This window comes from Ischnura elegans, chromosome 2 (assembly GCF_921293095.1).
Source record: "Ischnura elegans chromosome 2, ioIscEleg1.1, whole genome shotgun sequence".
Lineage (NCBI taxonomy): Eukaryota > Metazoa > Arthropoda > Insecta > Odonata > Coenagrionidae > Ischnura > Ischnura elegans.
The window spans coordinates 24,372,535-24,390,443 of record NC_060247.1 but is presented as its reverse complement, the minus strand read 5'-3'; the positions used below and the strand labels follow the sequence as shown (position 1 = coordinate 24,390,443).

The window sequence follows — 17,909 nt, the reverse complement described above, 5'->3', positions numbered from 1 at the left end:
GAGAATGCCTTTATCACCAATTGCTTCTATAAAATACCGTTGAGATTTATTCAGAGAAAAACGTCTAATTAGATATAAAGATAATGCTGTTGTTTTATTTCCACAGATTTTATTACTTAACCGTCCTAGTTTTAGACTGCTATCATAATGCATATTCTTGGATAATATAATCTGTCACTGTCATAGGTGTATATTGCCAGGACCTTAGTCGGTTAAGTAATAAAATCTGTAGAAATAAACAGCTGTTTATATCTTCATCATGGTTATTGATTCTCGATTTTCATAAGGTACTGCCTTAGTCGTTAAACTCAATTAAATTATATATTGAGCAAAAAAATAATCCAACGTTTCCATCAACCTCGTATGATATCATAATTCAAATATAAACCGGTTTTCCCTTATTTTATTCCAAATGTCTTCTAAACGGGATTTGTTGGGTACATAATTATGAATAAAACAGGCTTGTAAATGAAGGTACACAACATTCAAATTTGATCACTAATTTTAATGCTAAATTACTTTTTGATCATATTCTATTACAGTGGAGTGTCGGTTTAGTTGCTTACATGCATCAAGCGAGCTGTTTCGGGCGCCTTTCCCGGTGAGAGCCGGAGCCCGTCCGTCGCCCGCAGCCCTCTTCCCGTTCCCCGCCGCTCAATGCCGCCGAGAATATGGCCGACGCGGCGCGCCGATGAACCCTGGAAAGAAATAAACCCAATTATTTCGGATGGAAAAATGCGCGCAGAGTAACTCATAAACTAACAAATATGTCTACCAGCGCGGCACATCCACGTTTAAAAAAGTTACCATCTCATCACGTCGAGACGCCGTCATTATTATACGCATTAGTCATTAATTAGACATCAAACCATCGTCAATAAATTTTACCAGCCCAAGTGAATGAAGTGAATTGTTTATCCTCAGCTGAATATTTTTTTTCGGAAAAAAACTAAATAGCTGGACACTTAAGAGCAACAATAAGGAATATCACGTGCCTGAGATAAAACCATGTTCCATAAGTTTCTAAAAATAAGCTAAAAGAGTCTAATATGATTAAATATAACAAATTCATATAAAAATTTTCAGCTTTCCCAATAAAGATATAATTACTTAAAACAAATCGCCCGGCTACTTTATACGTCACATGCTGGGCGATAAAGTGGCAGACAGATGTATGACAAGGGCGATTCACAAATTGAATATACAGCCACAAAAAGATCTTAGAGGTATTGTCAAATATCAGGACAAGAAATGATCACAACGTAGAAAAATCACCTTGTCCTCACGTATTCCAAAATTTGCGGAGTCTTAGAGCGGTCTTATTCCCTTGGAAACCCGCCTGAATACCAAATCCACAATCGCCTTAAGTTCAGACGTACGGCCGAGCTTACCTAAGATCGCTCCACGTCCTACTCTTAAGATCCAATGGTACAATGCCTCAGCCATGCGTCGCTCTTTGTGGCCGCTGACTTGATGGCGAAAGGGGGAACGGACAATGACAAAACTCGTGCTCCATTCAAAGATCTCCACACACTTTCAGAGGACATTTCGGCTCCTTCGCGAGGGGACTTCATGCCAGCGAGGAAGAAGGTCGTAAACTGAAATAAGCCCCCGTGTGCTCGCCTCCGGACTTGCTATGGACCGGTATTCATGGAAGTGGTCAAACGGACACCGGTCTGCATCGTAGGTACTGCAGTGACCACCGAGGGGACAACGGAGCATCAACGCGGTGATGATGACATAGTCGTCCTCCCCTCTTTATTCCTACGGTAATCCTTTCAACCCTGGATGAGAAAGGGGGCGATTTAAAATTTGGAGCGTACAGACTCGGGCCGATTGTCGAGGTATATTATAAAGAATGAAAGCGTGTATAACACGCGTGCAAATTGTCCTCAAAAGTGGAAGGGATTAGGTGGGGGAGGGTAAACCCATTTGGGACACCCATCAAACCTTTCCTCGCCCTCTACGCTGTCCCTCGCGCCCCCCTTTGTCCCTCATCCCCAACTCACCTTCCTTTTATTAATTCACCCCCCAAATCCCTCACATAGTGTCCACTGTCCATCCGGTCCCTATCGACCCCGAGCCTCCCTTTCACCCACTTTACATTTGCCCCTAATGTTGCCTTGTTTTTTTCCCCACCCTTTTGACCCTTCCTGTCGAAGTTTTGGACGTTGGGGGAGCTCACACTGTTCGCGGCCGTAGCGGAAAATAATGGCAAAGAGTGGGTGATAAGGGTCATTGCCGGACATTAAGGCTGGGGGGGTGGTCGGGGATATTATAGGAAGGGGGGACCTTCCGTGTCTGTGTATGTGGTGAATCCATTGGTCGGCCGGTTGACCATCGGGCGACATATGAGGGTCATCCAGGTATACACACAACGGGTTGTGGAGATTAATGGAGAAAAGTTCCCGACCCGTTTTGTCCTCCCCTGGGGTCCACTCTTTATTACAGCAACCACGGCGGACGGTGCCGTGCAGGCTAGAACAACATGCGAGTAGAAGCCAAAAAATTAGAAAATTAAGTTTTGTCACTAATGTTGTATTATCTCTCACTGATGGTGACAAAGCTACGCAAAGCAAAATATGCATAGGGCGGATCAAAAGCGTACCCAGGATCAAAACTAGGGGGGGGGGAAGCCATGGTTGTTCAAGTTGTTCGTAAGAGTTAAGCATGGAAAAAGTGAATGAAATCAATATTTTAAGGAAACTGTAACAGCTCTTTATTAGTTTTTAAAATTATTTGCTTGAAAAAATATTATTTTCCTTAAAAACATTTGCGATTTTTGCTTCAAAGGAGGTAGCTGCCCTCTCCTGCTCCTCGCTGGGTACGGCCATGGGCCAGATATGTAATACCTCAAAAATCCCAACACTTCATTACCACATAATAATTCCCATTAAAATCATAAATAAAATTTATTCATCAACAAAACTAGTGATAAAATATGTTACATTTTCAAATTTCGTCATCATTAACGTCAAATGAGAGCAAGGAAACTTGATTCCAACATTAGGACTGATTCTCTGACTCGTCATTTTGCTCGGTCATCCGACATGTGAATCAATTCAGAAAAATTCCACGAGTTTCTCATGTATATTTAGAACTAGAATCCTGACGTCTTTAAAAATCCAAGGTGTAAATAATGCCGGTAAATATATTCGCTAATAACGAGAGGTCGGGTTCATCCGCGACTTATAAAAATACATGAATTATGGTGAAAATCTGAAGTTGGGACGCACATTTGAAAATGTCTAATACTTAGTATGTGCACATTAGTCACGAAACTATTTTAATAAACAGAGCGATTATCGGGTATAAAACCTAACTCACTCTTGCGATGAATACTTGCTTCTTTTATTTCACACTTCTCCCAAGAGGTATCTAAAAGTGAAAGGAATTATCAATGTTTGACAAAACACGGATATAAAGGATGTCGCAGGTTCCATCACTCCTGAGCCTCTTGTCTTTCAGACGGGAAAAAAGGAAGAACAAAGGGGAAGACCTCAAAGATTAAGTTAATGTTAGCCTATTTTCCAAATAACTTGTAAGTAAAAATATATATTTGAAAATATTGAAAAACGTATAACGCTAGCGACACATGTGTTAAGGCTACAAGGAATTGACAATTGAAAGGGTGAGAAGCCAAAGGGTACGAGTGTATTTTTTCCGAACAGAATTAGGATTAGTAATTGATAGAAAAAATACACAAAAAATGGTGACCAAGGGATACGAATGAGTGTCTATTCTGTGCTGACATCGAGTGGAAAATCAAATGCACTAGTAAATCTCTAGTTGATCTCGTTTGTTTTCTTTACCTTACTTTTGTGCCTAACTCTGTTAATAAAAAAATCTCTTGTACCCCTTGTCTTCTCACCCCCTCAATGAACGTAGAGCTTCAGAGATACATTAACTATAGTAGCTATAAGTTTGATGACCGCAAAATTCCGGATTCACCAGCCGCGTTTGTCGTTTGCGCCCGGAGAACACGGAATTTGGTAGTCATCATTAGCTTCACCGCGGAAACCTACGCATGAATTTCGCTCTAAGCTTGGTTTTGCAAGATTCCGGTTCAATAATACACTATAATACCCATTGAAGTAGTTATTAACAATGTTCTCCCTGCAATTCCATAAAGATATTTTTCATGAAATCAAACGTTACATTACATTAATGTCATAATTAATCGGTGCAAAGTTAAAGTTACACACACTGAAATTCATTTCAGAAGAAACTTCACTGGGAAAGGGAATAAATATGGTTCCGCAAATCATTGACTTTTAGGAAATTAAGTTAGTCAAAGTTACCCACATTCAATTTCCCTTTAGAATGAAGACGTTTCCAGCGCTCAAGGCACTACACGACATGACTTTGAAGTAGAAACACATTTTAGGTACATTTATAGTGATTGTGAGTGCATAACTTCAATGTCGCTCCACTCATTCGTCTATGTAAAATATATGTTACAAAAAATATAGCTTAGAATTGGTTTTACAATTTTACTTTAGTGAGTTCTACGTGGTTATTTCAATAGATTTCTTTTCACTACGGTTAGGAGAGTAGATTGAATAGAGGAGATTGAGAGTTGGGTTTAAAAAAGCAAACTTGGGAATTTTGCTTCACCGGAAAAACCTTAACTGAAAATAGAAATACGGTTGACTACCGCTCCGTGCTTCGATTTGAATAGGTAGCTCATGAGGAATGTAAAAAAGCACAAATCTACAGTCGATAGCATGAGCATAATCAGAGGAATTTCATAGGAAAGAATAGGAATATGGGCACTAAAGATTCAAAGTCACTGCAAGCAAAATCAGACTGTGGGGAAAATGTAAGAACAGTTGGAAAAAAAATTCACCCATTCAAAGTAAAAAAGTACAAAGTCACGCATGTAAGACACATTAAAACGATTGAAATGAATGCAAAAACCTATGCAATCAAGTGGCAAATGAAGAATCGATAGCGAAGAAGGAAGTGATAAAACAAAAAGAATGCGGTTGGAATGACTTATAATCGATATGGGATAGAAGCTATGATGTCACAGTTACTCACCAATTCATTCAACTTATGGAAACTATTCATAATTACAAGATTTGGCGGTTGAAGTTTGAGGAGAGCTTAAAGCGGCAAAAACAACGTCACATGATATTACGATATCAAAATATGCATAAGGAGATTCGAGGATCGGCAGAAAAATAAGTGATGGGTAGCGTAGTAGAATGAATTAAGCAGCTTCGCCGAGTAGAAGTCAGAAGATAGCGAAAAAGTTAAACGAAGCCATTTATTTTGAGTGATGAGTTCGCGCTCGAAAAAAAAAGAAAAATATAATAATTTGGGTTGGGATAAAAAATATTAAATCGTTTAAAAATCTTGGCGATGGCAGATGCAAAACCGTTGATTAAAAACGACGAGGGAGTTTGTTAGGCGAGGCCATAGGTTCGAGAAAACGGAACGACATGGCCACGTGATGATGACCGAAGTAGGTAAAAGTGACTAAAACCACGGTTCTCTGAAATTGGTGGAGTTTTCTCAATGATGAAGTGTCTAGATAAGGCAACCGACGAAGGAAATCAATAGGAATCAAATATTAAATCAAAATGTATGGATGCTTTGTTAGTGCGCGGATGGATAGCGATTAGTCAGCTACTCGAGAAACTGCATAAATATAAAAAAATAAGTCGGTACAACTCATAATGTAGTTCCTTTATCGGTAGCAGTAAGTAATAGCTCTGGTAATTCGAATCAAGGACTCAACATTGGATGAAAAGGCCATTGACTTGAGGAAATGGTTCACCATCGCTACTCGCCGATGGTGATGGAGAAAAATAAAAAATGCCATGTATCCCTGAAGTTCGAGTAAAGTTTTCAGCGACGAGATATTGGGCTATGAAAACGAAATATGACCAAAGGCCAGAAGGAAAGGAAAGGAAATGAAGAACAAATCCGCTAACAAGAGAAACATCATGATGAGTCGGATAACTACTAAAACCTTTCAAATAATGGTTAGTGATGAGTAGTTCACTCAAAAAATTACAATGGGATCGGTAATACCTCAACCGTAAATAGGACTAATAACTGTTAAATCAAAGCTACCACACACGAATGAAAGAAAAGGCTATTGGCTCGTGTAAAAGGATCAACATGGCCACACGACGATGCTCGGAGGAGAAAAAAAAATAATTAAAACCAGAGGGATCCCTAAAGTTCGAGCAGAGTTTTCAGCGGCGAGAAATCGGGCTATGAAAACGAAATATGCCTGAGGGGAACCGAGGACAGAAGGAGAGGAAGAAAAGGGACTGGAGGGAGAACTATGCATGCGAGTGAGTTGGGGAATGGAAAGATTGGAGGAGAGGAGCAGTGGTTATGGTAGGGCAGAGAGAGAGGGTGGAGAGAGACAAGGGGGGAGGGCAATGAAGGACAATGGGCCAGAGGAATAAAGGGCTGTGAAGCTTTGTGGAAGGCGGGAACGAGGGGGGGGCGGGGAGGGCAGGACCGAGGTGAGAGGCTGCTGCTGCCGCTGGGTGAAGAACGACGTCTAGGCACACAGCAGCGGCAGCGGTGAGTCGTCGGAGGGATGGCGGGAGACGGAGCGAACGAGAGAAGAAAGAGGCAGCGGGAACTCAGCATGGCCGCCGCCCGTCGCGAAGCTGTCCGCCAAAGGGGGAGGCGAGGAGCGAGTCGCCCTGGAAAGAACCCGACACGCGGGTGACGTCTCGTTTTTACAACGTCGAAACACCGAAATCGAATACACGGCAAAAGGATTTCGTCGAATTTTAGATTCGGTGATCATAACTTTTGACGTTGAGGAAAGAGAAATTATTTATTGCTGAGGTGGGATATTTCCACCCGTTCACAATATCTATGGACAAGGGGATGAAGAAGGTCAATGGAGATAATTAGAGGGGTTGAAGAATTACGGTTTCTGTAAAAGTACTTTAACAGATTAAGAGATGGAAGGCAATTTACAGAGAATAGGCAGCGAAATTGCAGTAAAAAGTAATGAAGGTCAAACCAGAGGGGAGGATAAGTAGATATAAGCCCCTTAACATATGACTGGGTGGATGGATGCATGGATGACATTCAGCGTCAAGTCTTTAAGCCCTTCGTCAAAGCATATTATCTAACGCATTTACTTCAGAATTAAATAAACATCAAGTAGAAAATGTAACGGATAAGTCGTTAAAAATATGAAACATCGTAAAAATTATAAAGGCCATTATGATGAATTCGTCTGAATAGAAATAAAATAATCTGCTACTGCTTTTCTTAGCATAAAAAAGAAGAGAAGAAATGCTAGGCCATATTTGAGGCATCAATGTGTTATGTGAAACGATTTCAAGGAAAATATTTAAAAGAGATATCATTTCAGGATTTCAAGGACTTAAAATTCTTCGATCATAAAAGCAAGAATCAGGCTTGATCTGGTGGAACATATTTTAAATTAAAACATACTAGAAATTTTCCATTATCTGGAATATTGCTAGTAAGTTTTAAAACACAAATGCCAAACTCTCTCGGTAAGGAAATAGTTATCCGCATAAGAAAAATAAACCCCATGGTTCATCCTTATCACATAGAACCCAAAATGAATATTCACAAAACTCAAATTTTTTATGCAAATATTACTTTTCAGACAGCAAAGGTACGGTGAATTTAAAAGGTATTTTGAAGCTGTGCGTAAAAGACGAGATAAAAAAGTGTATGCATGTATAAGTATGCGTAACATTGAATGCCGTAAAACTTGATAATTCTACAATGAGTAATTAAACAAATAAAGATTAAATTAGAAAACAACCAAAAACAAGCATGGGAAAGCAAGTGAAAACGAGAGCTACGTATGACTCGGAACTATTTGGTTGAGTGTCTTTATCCTGAAGACTGAGCGTCATTGTTGGTTCTAAAGCATAGGGGAAAGTAGAAAACATATCGCAACTTAGTTCCGAATGCCATAAGGCATAATCCTCTTCATGACTATAGTGCGCTAAAATTTTTCCAACATACCCTCGATGTCTTCATCTTTAGATACGACGCTTAAATACAATATAACTACTGGACCATTTATAATATGCATCTGAGCCATTGCAAGTCATCAATAAGAACTAATGGCACTTTGCTAAATCCAACAGACAGAGTTACTAGTTTATCTTTCGCATTTAAACCCGACACACAGTTAAGAGGAGAGGCTTAGGGGGAAATAACGCGAGCCCATCGAAGAATATTTTCCCTCGAAACCAGGGGGCGACAAATCATAAATTAGCCACGGCATTACATCCGAATCCCAAGGAAAATGCACCCATGCCTCGAGGAGCATTACGCAGGCGGGAGTGGGAGAGTGAGGGGAAAACTTCAGGAGCGGTTTCAAAGGATGAAAATAGAATCATCCTATTTGGCCAAAAAGTTGCATTAGGGAAAATGGCTCCAAAATCTTATTACATCCTTAAATACTTATGTTTTTTATATGAAGCGTCATTGAAACAGCGCAGTAGTTAAATTACTATTAGTGGTATCTTAAAAATCAAAATTGACTGGTTATAATGTATAAGATTATAGCTGCTAAGGATCAAAGAGATTATACATTTTATTTGCGATGAAATATCATGACGAACGCGACAGTAAGAAAATAATTTAAAAGATGTTTTTGATAATAAAAAGGTAATACTTGGGCACTCTAATGTAACCTTTAAAAGTAGCGTATCACATCGATTGTTGACTACTATCGGCGTAAAAAAGGCAGATCGCTGAACTTTAAGCATTTGTATAAAATCTTGCCGAAGCTCTAAAGATTCGTATCATACATCGTTTCATTCATTGTTTATTTGACTACAACAAAAAACCATTAAACACTATTTTGACGTAAATACTTAGCTTCTACTCTCGAAAGAGTAAAGAAAAACACGCGAAATACTATGAGAACGGCGAAACGGTCGTCTTCTTCATCTCGCAACAGGAAAAATATTTGATTGGTGCATTTCATTATATTTTTTATAGACAGAAAACAATTTCGCATTACAAATAGCTTATTTAAAATTAAATTTTACCCATACTTTAATTTTTTAATGGGCTGATAGGTATATTTCCGACGCGTGGAAAAGAAAATAAATATCGCAGTTACGTATGGTATATTTAAAAAATATCAATAAACTTTTATTGTAAGGAAATGTTTATATTGTTCCTCTTACCAATAAACCAAAAAGACAAAAATCGTCGCTTTGGTAGCTAAAAATTTACGTCTAGACAATGTTTAATGATTTATTTTTGTATTCGAATAAACAAGAAATAAAACAATATATGACACGACCATGTAGAGCTTCGGCAGAATTTTATACAAATGCTTAATGTTAAGCGTTCTACCTTTTCTGCGGCGATATTAGTTCACTTTGAGGATATTCATTGTAATAAGATACAAACAGCTCTAGTATTTTTCCACACTACTTTTTCGCTCAACTGGTTTCAACCATTATAAGTAAAGTAATTATTAAGAGACAGTTCTTCATAATGATGTCTTAATATTGAAATCGGTTAAGCGAATGAAATAGTGTGAAAAATTACTACAGCTGAATGTATCTTATTACAACGCAATCACTTATTAGAAATATGTTGTTCCCAATTTTTAATAAATATTAATAACATTTAAAAATTTCCCTCAGACCTCACACCGCCCATCAAAAACTCCTGGAGGTGTGTGTCACTGGAAGACTTGGATGGAAATGGAAGTGACGAGAGGCAAAGCTTAGGAAAGAGACCGTGGAAATGGATTCGGGGAGTGGAGGGGGAATTGGGAGGGAAGGGAAGCGAGGTGAGGCAGGAAAGGGACATGCACTGGATTATGCAGGGCGAGGGAATTTTCCAGGCACCGCGAAAGAGAGTGTGGGCTCACGGGATGTGGGTGGGTGGGGTGGGAAAGGTGCGGTGGGAGGAAGAGAGAAGAGCATGGAGAGAGAGAGAGAGAGAGAGGGAAGTGCTAACCAGATGAGTCAATATTTGCCGATGTGCCCCAGCAGCCCCACACTCCTCTAGCACTTCTATTCGCCCCACCCCCTCCCCCAAGCCACCCCAATTTCCTCCCATCCCTTCTTAATTCCCAGCAGTTCCCACCCCCAACACTGCGCTTTCCTACCTGTCTCAATCCGCTCATCGAGTTCCGGCCTTGCGGGCATGGCCGCGCTAATGGTCCCATCCAATGGCCTATAATTCATAGTTTGGAGTTTTGCTTGTTTTCAAGCGACCATAATAATCCAACATCTGAGTGCTACCAGTACAGAAAATGCTAAGGATTCATAGACTACTGTTTATTTACACGCTTGTTCATTCAATCACCACATCTTTAAATTAATCAATATCTTATCACTAATTGTATACCAATACTGTTAGAACTTTCTGTATTAATGTAATTCCAACCGCATATCTCATGAATTTGCAAATTTTAAATATAACAAAAAGCTATTTTCTCCCTGCTTGTAGGTAAAGGCTTTCAACGTCAAGTTTAAATTTCATCATGAAGTTTATAGTTGAACCTGGCGCGGATGAGGCCAAATAAATGCATTTACAAATATTTTGGTCCAGGGTATCTAACCTGAACCTTAATTTCCATCACTTAACCGTTGATAAAAACCATTTATGCATCTATTCTTAAAGCGGATTACGGGTACATGACTACAAATAATGAGCCTTTTTAAACAAGAGGGATAATGAAATTGTAGATAGAAATAATCGATGAATAGATTACAGAAGTATAAATTGTATTGAAGGCAACCCTACACATATATATTTGATACTTATTTATGCTAATCCAATTACTATTACGGAAAAATATGCCCGTTTAGCTGGGGAATGAATATTTTTGTTTTTCAATTACACTTAGAACTTACAGAAATGCAATTGTGATTAACGCACCCAGTACCAAAAGGAATAAAAATATTTTGTAATGAAATAAAACTCATAGAAGCCACATTTAATTTAGGTGATGTTACACAAAAAAGGAACCTAACTTTCATTATTATGAATCTAATTATTTACCTCATTCCTTATAGGCGTATCCGAAATCCTCTTTCAATGTATTTTCAAGATTTAACTTTATGCTCGCATAGGTTCGTAATATGCTCTAAAACATCTTCCCTCGTATTTTTCTAATGCTTTTGGGAACTTGTAGACGTTAAATGAGGCGAAAAACCTAGAATCCTACAAGTGGCTCAGTCAAGAAAGAATAGCTGTTATGAGCGTTGGGCACTATTTTTTAATTAGATATTCTCGCACCGTGAAAGCCATTCTGTTGCCCGCTGAGTCTTGATAGAAGTGAAGTATCTCCATTAGCACTTGATGACCCTTAATAGCCTACGTACATTCGAATATATGAAGAAAATCATACCTGGTATTTTCCGCTGCGGCGTCAAATATTTGCGGATCTCTACTTTCATCCCAAACAAAACGATCCATACAGTTTGGATAGCAGTTGGAATACAGCTGTAACTTAAAGCCTTGCCCAGTTCGTATTCAAATACACAATTTTCAGCTTCAGTGAACACCGTTTTCAGATTTTGAAGAGTATATTGTGCAACTTCTTTACGATCCAATCACCGTTCAAATTGGCCGATTAATCAAGTCTTCGCCGAAAAGAAACTGTTAAACCCAAGTCTAAAGCCTTCAATGGATTGTTAACTGTAGAAATACTCACAACTACCAAACATCAACCCACTCAATTTGTACGGGAGAATCACTCATTAGCTTTCAGAAGTGATACCTCAAAGAATCTTTACCATTAACCAGAATCGGAACCTCATTTTCTGATATGTATAAAAACGGAATATTGGCATAAAGTCTGATTACCTTTCTATATTCTTTTAATCGTTAAACACACCACGACAGACTTTTAAAACCCACTTATGAGTGTTGGTTAAGTAACTCGTGATTTATTGCTTTGATATGAAAGCATTTGCAAAACAGCAATCACAGGCTGTTAAACTACATAAAGTACATTTTACCCGTGGAAAGGAACTAAGATACCTCACACACTACTGCCTCGATAATTGCAACGCAAATGCGCATTTTCCACTTGAAGCCTTTAAAATATTAAAAGGAGCATAGTGGGTACCAACGAGAAGCAAAGATCCCAATTAATTGCAAAGTACTCCAGATGCGCAAAGTTTAAATTCACATGCTCACTTATCGTTTATACGTTTGCTTTATCGCAAATGAAGCTAACGCTTTGCCGTCTCGTACCGTCAGCAGAGGTCGATCCTCTGGCTATATTATGTGCACATAAAATCACCTTACGAAGGCTAAAATAATGAACTACTTTAACCTTCGGACGATATTCCTGACAGGAGAAGTAAATAATGCTAGCATGTGGATTTACGTTTAAATTTAATGGAAGTTATGAAATTAAGTACTAACGCAAACCTCCACTCTAGAGGCGAAGGGTGATTTCAGGTAAATAAATACCTTTAGAGGGTTAAATGCGCTTATCAATCAGTCAATCAAAAAAAATTGTGATTCAAAAATGCTTTAACATTATTTTTTACGATAGAAAGGGTCTACTCAAATTGAAAACTAATTTTTCTGCGCTAGTTAGAATAATGCTGTGACGAATGTTGACATCACGGGACGGATCGCAGCTTTTCATTCGAGTAATTCCAACCGTTATTTTATCATTTGAAAATGTATTATTCACGAGAGTTAATTTGGGGTCCCCAATGTTAGATGAACCCTCAATAAATTGCGAGCGGTATTGAGTAAGCTCACTAAAGTAGGTTCTGGGTGATTGGCTCCGGTAATTTATATCGCAGTCTGCTTTGTTTCTGCCTCTCTATCCTGGCCGCGATATTAGACCATCGCTGTTCAAATTTGCAATATTCGGCGTATTTCAGATATGTATGAGATATTTTAAAATATTCTATTTAAACTATACAAAAATTACCGCCCTAACTGCAGAAATAGGCACAGCACATGGAGTAAATATTAGCTTTATCTCAATTGTGGCAACTAGGGTGAGTAACACTTAGTAAGTGCACTTAGTGTGTAATTAGAGTGCACTGCCATATACAGATAGCCATAACCCGATGAAAAGATAAAGAGAACACAATAACCTAAGCTACGTTTTAAGCAAAAGCCTTTAACGCTCAAAATTTTTATAAAGTAGGAGGTATGGAAAACTCTCTTATCCTTAATAATGTCACACACGCCGACGACTTTGATTATTTCAACGATCTCTTGAGGTGTGTAATCCCCCATTTCACAAGAAAATTGTTGTAAAGCTCACTGCGTGTGGATCTACTATCAGAACGCTGAACTTTAAGCATGATTATAGCTGTTTTAGAATATTATTTTTTTAATGTAAGAAAACAAAAAACATGAAATTATGAAAATGCAGAAGATAAATTTTGATTACATGCTCTATTTTTTGAGCACTATAAAGCCAGAATTTTGGTTACCGCGTGAATGGTTGAAAAGTCGAGTATAAAATAACAGGCGGGAATAAATGAAATGAGGTAATGATAAAGATTCGTTTTAGTAGTTTGCACTCAAAACGTCGAAACCGGTCCACGGAAATAAATCTAGTGAACGTGTTCCGAGTATTTTTTTTAAATCGTTCCTGCAGATAAGTAGATCTCATTCTTTACACCCCCTACTGTGGGAGAATCCCTCGTATAAACCGAGGTAGGCATCTAGAATGTATTCTAAGGACAAATTTTACATTCCCAAATGTTCTTCTCTCAAAAAATTAACACGAGCAGCATTTTGACTGCTCATACACCCCCAATTTTACTTCGGCATCCGAAATCGATTATTAACCAGCAGAAATTAACATCCCTCCCCCCCCCCCCCCCGAAGTGGAGACATTCTTTACTTCTATCTCTACCATTCAAATCGTGGAGGGTTCAGAAAGTTATACCCACTCATCGTGGAATAAACACGGTGCACATTATAACCACCTCGTAACCTACTTATCCCGAAACGTCATGTAGTAAGACTGAGACAGAAATCACGGATCGACCCTCGCTGCATGGCGCTGCAAACAAAAAAAAAACAACTTAACACAGCCTTGACTCGAGTTGGATGGATCTCTTCGAGGAGGAAATATATGGGACCTTCCGCAGGACGAAATGAAAGGAGGGGTGGGGGGGGAGTGAAGGGAGTATGTGGAAGTGGGATGGGTGGAGAAGGTGGAAGGAGGAGGGGAAGATGTGAAGAGAGACGAAGAAAAATTATTCGGAATAGGGTTGAGGCGGCAGAGGAGGAACTCCCGCACGACATATCTCCACCCCCTTGTCACCCGTGTTCAAGGGAGTACGAAGCGGAAAGAACATTGGGAGGCCGGGGGGCGAGGCAGGTAGGGCGGGGGGCTGTGGAGGATTTGGGGAGCGATGCCGCGAGGGGGGTGGTGAGGGTGACGGAATAGTGGTGCACGGGGTGCGTTCTGGAGGGAGGCGTTTTTAAGGGCGTGTGGCATGGGGTGGGAGGAAGGGCGCCCAGACGTAAGGCGCAGCCGGAGATGAAAGATGAGTCTCCCGCCCGACTGCCAAACCCACCCTCCGCCTTAGCTCCCTCGAATTCCCATCGCCTCCTTCTCTCTCTTCATATCCCTCCCCCCCCCATCTTTTCCCACGCGCCTCCCCCTCCCCCCCAACCACCCACGCGAGGCTGCCTCATTCGTCTCCACGCATTCTTTCGACGCAACCCCGACCGTTGCCAAGATACCAAGTGCTGCTCTTCACCTTATTCCCGCCACCTCTTCCGAGGATGGAAATTTGGGGAATTTCTCGCGGGGGGGCGGGGGCTCCGGAGAGGTGTTGGGTGGGTTGGAGAGGGGGGAGTGGAGCACGCCGATGCCCCCGTTCGACAGGTATTCCGCGTGTGAGGAATCGCACGTGCAGAGTGCGGAGAGTCGGTAAACCGGATTGAAATGAATTAAGCAATGCGGAGGCGAATACCGACATGCCATTCATTCCCGGCTAATTTAGTACTGGATAGATAATAACTGAAGGATGCGTAATTGAAAAATGAATTCAATGTCATGTTCTTCATAACCGTCCAACCCATTTGAGAAATTTAAATCTCAAACTAAAGTTGACGAATAAATTCTAGCTCTCCACATACTGAGATGAATATAGGAAATAATATATCTGTGCATAAAATAAATGTAATTTCAAGGGAAAATTGAGTGTATATAAAGCTAATCATGTCATGAACAGTGAGTAATAGTGCTGAGATTCGGTGGCCTACCCACCATAGATGTTGAATCCAAGACATTTTCCGACGTAAAACTCGAGATTTAAATGTGATATTTCCGTGAAAATGCTAAAAAATTAATTTTTTTGAATAGAAAGAATGTCTCGATAGCAAAAATATTCCGAAAAATCAGCATGCTTTGTCGATCCCGTATTTCAACATCCACGGCATATCATTAGAAAAGCGATACTGGTTAAACATAGGCTTAAATAAGTAGCTTATGTCTGTCTTAAGTCGCCTCGAATAATAGCGAAGGAACTTGCCAAACAAAAGAATAAATGGCTTATTTACGTCTTCAGTCGTCTCAAGTTATCTCGAAAGCACCTTCATGGCGTGAATAGAGAAAATAAAACTAACAAAATCTTCAAATTAAGAATAAGGGCAAATTTTTCCCATGGTATTGAAAATGAAATTCAAAGGTGAAATTTTGAGGCCCGAACGTTTAAGAAACACTACTTGTAAAACCAGCATATATTATTTTTGCAAGCCAATAAAATTTTTAAATGATTCTATCATGCGCATATGGAAATTGGGACATTTTCACATTTTGCTTGATTCGACGCTTCGGCATACGCTTGCCTGCACTAACGTCCTTAATCAATGAGCTCTTGAAGTCTCATAATTGGTTCTTAATCCGAGGCTTCGAGAATTAACCACCAACCATATACTCCTCTAGGTCCTGTCCAGCTATCCAGGGCATTGCCGAAGTCTTACCTCTGGCTATTGACGCTTTCCGCACTCACTTCCATAGCCGCGCGCCTCTCCCACACCCTAGTGCTCCCTTTATACGGAGAGGTGCTCCTCAAGGCAACGTTACATTCCTCCTCTGAGAGCATTCCTACTCCCCACTCACCCTTTTCTCATCTCGTCTCTTTTCTCTCCTTCCAACCACTATTCCAAGCATCCGCTCATCGCACACGAGGGGAAGAAAGCACGTCAATCCCTCCCTCCACCCACTCTCCTCTCCGCTCTCTCTTATTTCCTATCCCTTCCCGAGTCCTGCACTCCTTTTTTTCGACTCAACCCGCTCCAATCACCTCTCCTCTCGAGTTCTCATCTCTTCTTCTTTCCAGATCGCTTGCTTCCCCCAAACTCCCATGGAATGAATCTTCTTCCCTCCATCTCTTTGTCCGAGGGTACCTTTTACGTCTTTCTTACGGTGCACCCATGTATGCACTCTCAACACAATTCATAAAAGTGGTGGACTTTTTCTTCAAAGTACAGACTTCAGTTCAAGACATGCCTACTTACACGACTTTTATCATGGTTAAAAAATATTTCAGCGCATTAATGTTGAGTTCTCAACAACCACTTATGGAACGGATGATGGCTTTGCAAAGCTCGGCTTCTACGAGTGCATAATTCCCTTGAACGAACAGCCAACTATTTCAGAATTGCTAACGTGAACAATTACTGCGGGAATTGACGCCAAAGATATGTCCCAGTATGTTCAATAAAAGAGAGAGAAAAATCCCCGCTAGATATTATTTCTTTCTTTGCCATAGGGTCCCATTTCGAGCATCAAATGAACAAGTTTGATAAACGGAAATCAAATGAGGGCAGATTGAACGAATATATGATGGCCACCAACTGTTGGACTCACGGCTTTGCTAATTACTTTGGAGGACGAAAGCTCGCTGGGCGTACCAAATCCCAATCAATCATGCAGACGCAAAGTATCAATCATTAACATCACCAGGAAAAATGCCATTGATTTTAAAAACAGTGGTTATTTATAGTTTGGTTTCCGGTTTTGCATGCAACCACTGAAAAATCCGACATCTTCATAAAAGTTTTGGAAATGAATAATGAAAATTAAAATTAGTAGTTGGAGAAAAAAGTTTTATTTATTCACGCCTAATCTTTCAGATTGGCTGTAAAAACGATACCCTACGTGTAGCTTTGTTTTCACGTCTATTTACACCATTCAAGTAGACATATCTGTTGCTAATCCAGTTGACCCATGTAACAGAATTACTTCATGCTTGCTTGAAAATTCATGCCCTTATCGCGACTAAAAATTATTTTCTAGCTTTGAATCGTCTCAATAAATTAAGAGCAAACTCTATGGGTGATTACTCAGTGAACTGTTCATTTGAGTATCTACATAACTGTGTCCACCTCCCCAGTTATTTATACGACGGTTAAAAACGATATTTCTTCGTTTTTTGTCTATTGAAAACAGAATTCAGAAGAAGAGTAAACACATTTGAATAACGTATAAAATTGAATGCAAAATAACAGTTCCTGGTGTGCTAGACAAATCATCAATGAGAGTCTAATTACACGTGGGCTTATGCCTCGTATTGCATGCAGAATCATTCAGTACGTGATTTTGAGTCAAAGGTCATATAATTCCACAAGCATGGTGTTCTAAACACCGTTAATTGGGCGCTTCTTCTTGAGATAAAGCCATCCAACCGTGGTCGCCCCGTCAGCCTTTTCAAGACCATCGGGAGAAATTCACGGGAATGATAACACGCGGGTGATCGCAGTCGCGGGGGAGGAGTTTTACTCGCTCGATATCCGCGTTGACTGAGAGACCTGTTACTCATTATTGCATTCCCTTTTCAAGTGAGCCTTCGGCGCCACCGCATCCGCTGAAAAATGATGTCCTCCGACTCCATGTCCTTTTGCATCCCACTTATCACCCACTCAACACATTTGCTACAATAAGCGCCCCTCATCTTCCC

At 40.0% G+C, this 17,909-nt stretch overlaps 1 long non-coding RNA gene across 1 annotated transcript in view; it reads right to left on the bottom strand.

Annotated features, from left to right (window-relative positions):
• Positions 1–558: 558 nt before the first annotated feature.
• The window catches only part of LOC124174020, a 61,919-nt gene continuing 44,568 nt past the window's right edge, over positions 559–17,909 (bottom strand). The window contains exon 4 of the long non-coding RNA XR_006868838.1: positions 559–698. This is a non-coding gene — a long non-coding RNA (uncharacterized LOC124174020). The remainder of the gene's footprint in view (positions 699–17,909) is intronic.